The 8,777-nt window shown below is 42.0% G+C and overlaps 1 long non-coding RNA gene across 1 annotated transcript; it reads left to right on the top strand.

Moving 5' to 3' along the window:
* The first annotated feature begins 572 nt into the window (after nt 1-572).
* LOC108496164 lies at nt 573-1,741 on the top strand. Its single transcript, XR_001874360.1, has 3 exons — nt 573-753; nt 1,538-1,593; nt 1,699-1,741. It is a non-coding gene; the product is annotated as an uncharacterized LOC108496164 (long non-coding RNA).
* The last annotated feature ends 7,036 nt before the right edge of the window (nt 1,742-8,777 follow it).

The following is an 8,777-nucleotide window of genomic DNA, read 5'->3' as shown; positions in this document are numbered from 1 at the left end:
CTTCCCTGCCTGTCCTTTCTGAAGAGCTTGTAGCCCCCCATAGCAGCACTCCAGTCGTGTGAGTCATCCCACCACGTTTCTGTGACAGCAACTATGTCATAGTTTTCCTGCTGCACTATGGCTTCCAGCTCCTCTTGTTTGTTTCCCATACTGCGTGCATTGGTGTACATGCACTTCAGCTGGGCCATTGATTTTATTCTCAACTCGGGCTCTACACCCTTAGGCTTATTTCTGGACAGCCCAGTTGCCGCCCCTTCCCCCTTCAAACCTAGTTTAAAGCCCTCTTAACTAACCCTGCCAACTTACGGGTTTTTAAGATGAGGCTGGACGTGGCACTTAGTACCATGGTCTAGCAACTGTGGTGGTAGTGGATCAAGGGTTGGACTTGATGATCTCAGAGGTCCTTTCCAACCAGTCTGATTCTATGATTCTATGATTCTATGACCAAATGTACCACAAAAAGCCTAGAGAGGCGTTGCACGTGAAGCTGTTTCCGGAGGAGACAAGTCTTTTCTGCTTCCTTCTTGTTCTTTGGGTCTCTTATGAAATACATATTTTTTTCTGTTGTTGATAGGAAAACTGATCTGTCAAGACTTTATGATTTACCTTCTTCTTGATACTTATACTGCATTGGTCACCTCCACAGGGCAGTAGGTGGTTGCTGGCTGCCATCCCAAGTGCTCTGTAGCTGCAGTTCTTACTCTGACTACACTTTGATTTGACTGGTGATGATTTGTCACCTCTGCACAAATGGTATGAGTATATAAATACCTCTGGGCTGTCAATTGTTGTTTCTTTAAGATTCCATTAACGGAAAGACATGGACCTATTGGGTCCAGAGGAGGCCACAAAGATGCTGAAAGGGCTGGAGCACTTCTCCTATGGAGACGTGTTGAGACAGTTGGATTTGTTCGTTCTGGAGAAGACAAGGCTTCAAGCAGACCTTAGAGCATCTTCCAGAACCTGAAGAGGCTACAAGAGAGCTGAAGAGGGACTTTGGACAGGACCATGTAGTGGTAGAACAAGGGTTAGTGGCTTTAAAGTAAAAGAAGGTAGATTTAGATTAGGTATAAGAAGGACTTTATTATGGGGATGGTGAAACACTGTCACAGATTTCCCAGAGAAGCTGTGGATGCCCTATATCTAGAAACATTTAAGGCCAAGTTAGATGGGGCTTTGAGCAACCTGGTCTAGCAGGGGATTGGACTGAGATGATCTCTAAGGTCCTTTCCAAACCATTCTATGACTCTATGATTCATCATTATGGTGTTGTTCAGAGTGGCATGCAATCCCTGCCTGGTGATGAACTGGATTGGTCCTGTTTTTTTCCCTGAAAGGGGAGACAGTCAAATGCATATGCTTTATTTAATGAGGGCTGCTGGATCAAGTCAGAGTCAAAAGTTAATGACTTTTCTCCTTTCTTAGCTCTGATTAACCAAAGCAGCCTTCCTTCTTATTACACAAGGCATTCTGTTGTCTTTCACTTCTACAGTAAATTAGAAACTGCAAAAACCCCAGACTGATTTTTTTTTTCCAGCCGAAGATGCATGACTGACTTGGAAAGGATAAGAAAGGAGAAACTATAGATTTACAGTGAGTCACTTTTATGGTTATCATCACTATTTTCAGACACTGATGTGGTCAGTCCTCTGAGAACCCTGTGCTGTGAAGACCCCATACATTGCTATGCTTATCCAGGAAATACTCATGGCCCTGGCCCTAAATCTGAGCAAGACTGGCTGTAGAGGCAGAGAGGTTGTGGAGCTGGCTTGCACTGATACAAGGCAAGACTGGGATTACAACCTTCCCAAATCCAGGTATCACAGCTGTAGATAGCAATGCAGAGGGCAATAAATCCGTAATGGTCTGTAGGAACTACTCTTCTGGCCCTTTTCCTTCCTTGTGATGAGTTGTGGGTATTTTTTGTGTTTTTTTTTTAATAAAAGAAAGTCGATGCCAGTTCAGTCATCACTCAGATAATTTGTTGAAGCAGGAAGGAAGCACAGAGGCTGGCTTTCCTGCTGTCCTGTTGTGATGAGCACTTGCTGACAGAATGAGGTTATCTTCAAACAGTACCTTCTAAAACATTATTGTTCCAGCTTCATTTCCAGTTGTTAAATCCCCAGACTTCACAAGCAACCTTTCTGGAGCTCCATTCCTCATGCCTGACAGAAAATCTGCTTTGTCAGAAGAGCGAGCAGGTTAATATCAAAACTTGTAAAAGGAAGAAGTTACCCTGAATGCTCTTGTGAGTGTGATGCCACAGTTCCCCACCAAACCACATGACCTCTTTGATTTAAGATTACCCACAAGCTAGATTAGTTCAAGTCCCAGATTCCTGACCCACCAAAGTGACCATTCTGACTTTCACACCTAATTCTCAGCTACTACACAAGTGCTGCAGTTGTATTTAACAAAAATGACAGATGACAGTGCAATTAAATTCAATAATTTCACCTCTTCTTAATAACCTACTTTCTAGAGAGCTGTCCTACAAAATTCAGATTAATTTTGAACTTCAGGCACTGCGATTCCGCATACTGATCTTGTTAGGCTGAGCACACAGAAACAAAGAAATTCATCTTGGCATTTGTTCTGATGTAAAGCTTGGTTCTTGGAGGCATCACACTCGCCTTTGAGCTCTGCAGTGGAGTCATGAGTAAGCAGATGAGCACAGAGGGGGAAGCTCCTGTGCAGGAAAGAGGTAGAGTGAGCAGGAGGAGATCAAGTCCTTGGCTGATATAAACACAACTAATTTTCAGTTGGCAGGAAGCGATTTCCTTGCTAAAGGGCTTTCAAAATTACTCCTATACTGGGGAAAAATCAGCGTGCCAGACACTGGCTAATATACCTGACAACTGTTGGTGACCCTAATGTTAGCAGGTCAGGCTTTTCAAAGCTGCTCCTAGTACTTAAGAAACTTATGCAAACCGAGGCCTTTAAGGACATTTTGCAGCAAATCACTACTGCAAATGACTGACAGCTTGTACCTGGAACCATGAAATGACAGGCACTGGAACTGGATTAGGAGGCAAGGATGGTGGGATGGCAGAGGTGTACATCTCTTAACGCTTCCCTGGAGCAGCATCTGAGTGCAGAAGAAGAACTGGGATTGGGAATTTGGCTATGGAGGGGTGTGCAGTCCCAGATGCTGCCAGACCCAGAATAGGCATTTGCATGGTGTTACAAGGATATTCCATTTGGTCCCTCCAGGTACAGATGTGGACTTCTCAGTTCTCCTGAGGCTGAGATGAGGCACTACTGCAATGGTGACAGTGGAGCTATGAGTTTTATTCGCTCTCTTGCTCCAGTTGCCATGCTCAAGTGCAGGGTTGATTGAGAGCTATCTCCAGACAGCCCCGCTCACATCATCTGCAGACCTTTTTATCCCTTCCACACTTCTTAACCTTCCATTTCACCACCCTTGTACCTTCTTATCTCCACCTCAGTTTCCTCCCAGATCAAAAACCCACCTCAAATTATTTTTTTCCCACAGACACCAATGTTGGTATTTCTGATACTCTTACCTGGGTAATCTTTGTCTAATGTGATACGCCTGACAGAGTTATCTGGATATGGCAGCTTTTCAAGGCCTGTGGAGTTTGGCCACATCTCATACAACTCCAGCCTACTTGTCTGTGAGATCTACCCACCCCTCCTTTGTGGCACCACCTGCCAGTGACTCACACCAATATTTTTTTATGGAATCACAGAATAGTTGAAGTTGTAAGAGACTTTAAAGACCATCTAGTCTGATCACCCTGCAATAAAAGCAGGGACATCTTCAACTAGATCAGGTTGTTCAGAGCCCCATCCAACCTGACTTTGACCATTTCCAGGGATGGGGCATCTGCATGTCCAACAGTTCCCCCACATCATGTCCAACATTTTCCATGTCCTAATCAGTTTGTTTAACCTCTGGCCAGAGACCAGACTGTGCTCCCATCATTTTCCTGCAGCCCTAACAGTGATTTTTAGTGTAGGTCTTGTAGCATAGTCTAAAAATCTTAGTAAGCACACTCAAATGATCATCCTGAGAGATCAGACTAAAATGCACTTAGAAGAGAAGTTTGTGTTTTGCCTCTAGGACGAAGAGGTCCAGGGATACATTGATGGATTTCATGATCAGAAAGACTTACTCAAGTGCTGGACTTCAAGCTCAAGGTGCAGTTGCAGTGGGAACAAATCCAATAAAATAAAAAATCATTGAAGTACAACATCTGACTTGCACAGGCCACAAGATTCATGTCCTTTGTTTTAAAACGTCACTAATACATCAAAATTAGTTGGCTACCTTTTGGCACAGGGGCTGCTCACCCTCTCCTCAATTCCAAAAACAGAATACATGTTTCAAAACAACATTCAAAAGCAAGAAAAGTGATGGAATGGGAGGGACTAGCTTTGAGTACTAAAATAGCATCCTATTGAGTATGAATGTTACCTGAAGAGAAAGTGCAGTTCAACACGTTCGTATGAGAATGAAGACAACTAATGTAAACTGAAAGCACACAAAGATATACTGGGGAAAATCTTGCATAGCTTGGTTAGAAGATAACATCTAATTCAGCAAAATAGGGGAGGCAAGACAAATTACTGTGAGTTGGTATGAAAATATATAAATAGCAGGGTTACAAATTTAGCTAAATTGGCACATCTTAATGTAGGACAAACCTAATTCCTGGATCTGCATCTCAGCCAAAACTGAAACTGCCCGTAATTTTTTGTTTGGTAGGTTTTATTCTTTCAAATTCTTATTCTTAAGGTACTTGATTAGCAAACAATTTGACTTCAAACAGTGTCCAAATAGAGAGTGTCTCCTGATTTAAGGCTTTAAGCCAACAGCTAAAGAACATTGAAGAAAACTGGGCTGCAGTGTACATCTTGCTGTCAGATACTGAGGACTGTTTGTGTGGAGTACTGGTTTTAGGCACACATCTGAAAAAATACAGAACATCTCCATTTAGGTGCAAAATCTGTTTTGTTCATCTCTTCTTGTGCAGGTAATTATGAATTTACTGTTAGCCATATGGAGATGGTATCTTCTCTCTTGTTAATAGGAAGATATCAGAAATTTTAAGAAAACTAAAAAAAACCACCACCAATAACAACAAAAAAACCTTCACCCCAATATTTGAGGCATATAAACTCCTCAAATATGCTAAGAGAACAGCTTTCTAAGTTACTGCAGTTACTACCTGCTTACACCCACTCAACTTGAGCTTGCCTGCCAGTACACTTCATTATGCAAGTGTAATTTGCTATCATAAACCCCCAAGATCATTTTCCCAAACTTAGGTGTATCATACTCTATCAGCAGCCTTGTTATGTATATACACATGTAAACATATAGAGGTAGTTTGGTTTTTATTTTGCTAGAAAGGAACATCAATCTGATGTTGAAAAGCAAAAAACTGGTGTCTTGCTCCTTAGAAAGGGAATCATTTGGATTATTCCCCGTGTTGCAGGGTGTGTTACTCATTGTATTCACACCCCTCTTTGTTCCCATTCCCTCAACCTTCTTCACGGTGAAGACTTCTTCTGTGTCTCCGGCAGCTAGGATTTTCATACCTGTAGCAATAATGTAACATATTAGAAAGTGGTCTATTCCCTCTTTGTGGGCTTTAACTTGTGGATTAAGCTTGAATCCCTTGATCTCAGATAACAAACTGGTTTTTGCATTTAGCCTACAGAGTGTTTAATGAGAAATAGCAGCTCCCATCATCTGTGGCCAAAAGAATCCATTTTATGTGAGGTTTGGTACGGTGTTGTTTACGAAGCTGGTCTTACCTAAAGCTTAAGTGGAATACTGTTATCTTCATTGGCATAACAGATGGTACCTTTTCCTGCAACTAATTAGCTATGCAGTGCCTCGTCTGCAGGACGGGAAATCCTTGATGCCTCTCTGCTACTACCTCTTCCCCCAGATCTGTGCAGCAACCCCACCACAGACTGTCATGGTTGAGAGCCTGTTAGCCCGACAGAGTCCAGCAAAAAGTGTTCCTGATCTATTTCAGACCTTTGGAAATTTGACAGGTCACTCTTAATTAATCATGAGAGGCTTGCTTGAGCTGTTGCTTGACGCGGGTGGATTTGGCTCACACAGCTGAAATGGGAAGCCTCTAGCACTGGTTGCTGTGAAGACAGGTTTAGAGAATCACAGAATCATAGAATGGTTTGGGTTGGAAGGTGCCTTTAAAGGTCATCTAGTTCCAAACCCCCTGTAATGCGCAGGGACACGCTCCACTAGATCAGTTTGCTCAGAACCATGTCCATGGGACATTCACCACCTCTTATGGCACCTCTACAGTCTAGCCAGTGCCTGGTGTGGAGTTTCATATGAGGTCAGGGATGCTGCTTCCTCCCTAACCCCTTGGGAAATTCTTGGATGTGATGGTAGCCTACCAAAGCCCTTCCCAGATCTTAGAGAAACTGAGCTTTCAATGTGTTATGTAAGGAAAGCCTGTAAATGTAGATTTTAAAAGACTTTAGTGCTACAGTTGAGCAACCTGGTCTAGTAAAAGGTGTTCCTGTCCATGGCAGCAGGGTTGAAACAAGATGGTCTTTACAGTCTCTTCCAACCTAAACTTCTGTGATTCTATCCCACAGCAATGTGCCCTGCTATTGAGACTACAACTGAGATACTTAAAAAAAAGTGTGCTGAATTTTCAACCAGAAACATCTGACACCAAAACAGTGGTATGGTTAAGTCTCTGGCTAGCAATGAGGGGAGTGTAATGTCATTTCAAGACCAGGAGAAAATAAATCATAGTGAATAGGAATCTGCCAAGCATGAATTCACTGGGAGCTCTGTAGCAGTCAGCCTCAGTTCTCCAGAGTGACACCTGATCTGCCATCATGGTCACATGTTTAGCTTTTGGTGCTTTGCGGAGCTGTATCCTAAACTGGTTTAGGCAGGACTAGTCTTGGTAACCCATCATTGCTACCTGACAAGCACTTAGCAAAGATGGTTAAGTAAGTGTACTGTCCTCAGACAGAATGTACTCAGCTAAAAAAAATCCCCAAATTAGTCCTAAAGTTATTTTTTGTTATATTGGTTGCAAACTTTGCACCTCTATGCCTTGTACACAAATCCCACAGCTGCAGCTGTATGGACGTATGTATGTATGTTGTCATCTTGTTCTGTGCATAAGGAGGTGTGGGCATGAGTTAGATGTGATTATTCTGGACAGTGAAACACTTAGAAGTCGATCTGTATTCAAAAAGCTTTGCAGAAAATCTATACTTTTGCACACTGGGAAGAGCATCAAGGTGAATGTATGAACATATGATAATAGTGAGGCCTTAGGTTGAATTCTTATGCACTAAACTCCGATGTGACTTTATCTGAAACTTCGTATATATTCATACTGCTGTGGCAAAAAGTCAGGTGGGGAGATCAGAGAGGCGTTTGTCAGTTAGAGAAATAAAGCAAAAAGTGCTGATTCTTTCTACTTTTTGAAGAAATTGCCTCACAAAATTAGCAGCAAGCAAACACATGTTAAATATATCAAACACTTATGTTGTCACTATAAGCATCCTACTACAATAATTGATGGAGTAACATATGATTATGGTGACAGAGATTGTCCTGGATTTCTGGATTGGATCCACCCAAACACTCAGGTAAGCAAAGAGCGTTGAACATGTCCTGCAATTGGCTTCAATGAAATTACTCCTTAAGAAGAGTCAGAATGTGAGATGTTTTATTGGAACTTCCAATGGAAAGAAGATAAACTACTACCAGGAGCAAAAAAAAAAAAAAAAGGCATTAAAAACTAGCAGCGTGAGTCCATGTGCGAAATACACATTTGTCATGAATGTTGCTGCACTCATTCTTCCATGAAGAATTACAGACTTACGAATTGTTGCAATCCAGTCTTCAAACTCCAACACTAGATAAAGGAGCTGACAGATACCTGTGCCCCCACTGAATTATCATTGATTGAAAACTAAGATTTGTTGCTTTTAGCAGCAAAATATAAATCCTTCTCCTATAGTACACATCCTTGCCTCTTTTTTTCTGCCTACTGTAGAGAGCCGCACGTTGCCCACAGGATTTCACAAACATTGGCGTGAATTCTTTCAGCAAGTTGGACAACCGGTTTCAACACACTCTGGATACCAGGTACACTATGATTCAAAACACAAATGTGTAAGGATCTCTAAGAAGGAGATTAAAATCTGTTTAAACTACTGAGGTAGGTATGCTTTTCTTGGGAAATTAATGCATATTGCATTCTGAGGAACTGGGCATTTCTAAAAATCGCAGATGCAGGTCCCTAAAACAAGATAATTTGATTGTTCTAGAGGCAACACATTCTGCTGAGAGACTGCATTCACCTGTTTTCTGTGGGGTGGGGTCATGTCCCCTGAGACAGAAGATGCAGTTTCTACATATTTACTATTTAGCAAGTGCTTCTGGTAAAAGATTACTCTTGTTTACACTTCTTAATTTGTTTTCTCTTTTGTTTGCTTGTTATGTTCTCAAGTGTTCCTCCTATTAATACATCTTCTGGAACTGCCTGGCCTACTTTAGGCTAAAAATAGTCCTTGTTGCTACTGCTGTAGCTCCACACAAGCCACATAACAACCACACCAGGAAAGAAAAATCCTCATGCCCTGCTGAGCTTCCCTGAAATGACAAGTGGGTCAGAAATCCATATGACCAAAAAGCAGGAGGAAAATGAATCCTGCCTTCCTTCTCTGCTTGTACTAGGCTTGGTGATGGTGCAAAGTGGGGGAAGAGCAGAAAGGTGTCTATGTGTTTTGGTTTCCCT

The sequence above is a fragment of the Lepidothrix coronata genome, unplaced genomic scaffold (assembly GCF_001604755.1).
Source record: "Lepidothrix coronata isolate B3197 unplaced genomic scaffold, Lepidothrix_coronata-1.0 Scaffold37, whole genome shotgun sequence".
Lineage (NCBI taxonomy): Eukaryota > Metazoa > Chordata > Aves > Passeriformes > Pipridae > Lepidothrix > Lepidothrix coronata.
This window is presented reverse-complemented; position numbering and strand designations above follow the sequence as displayed.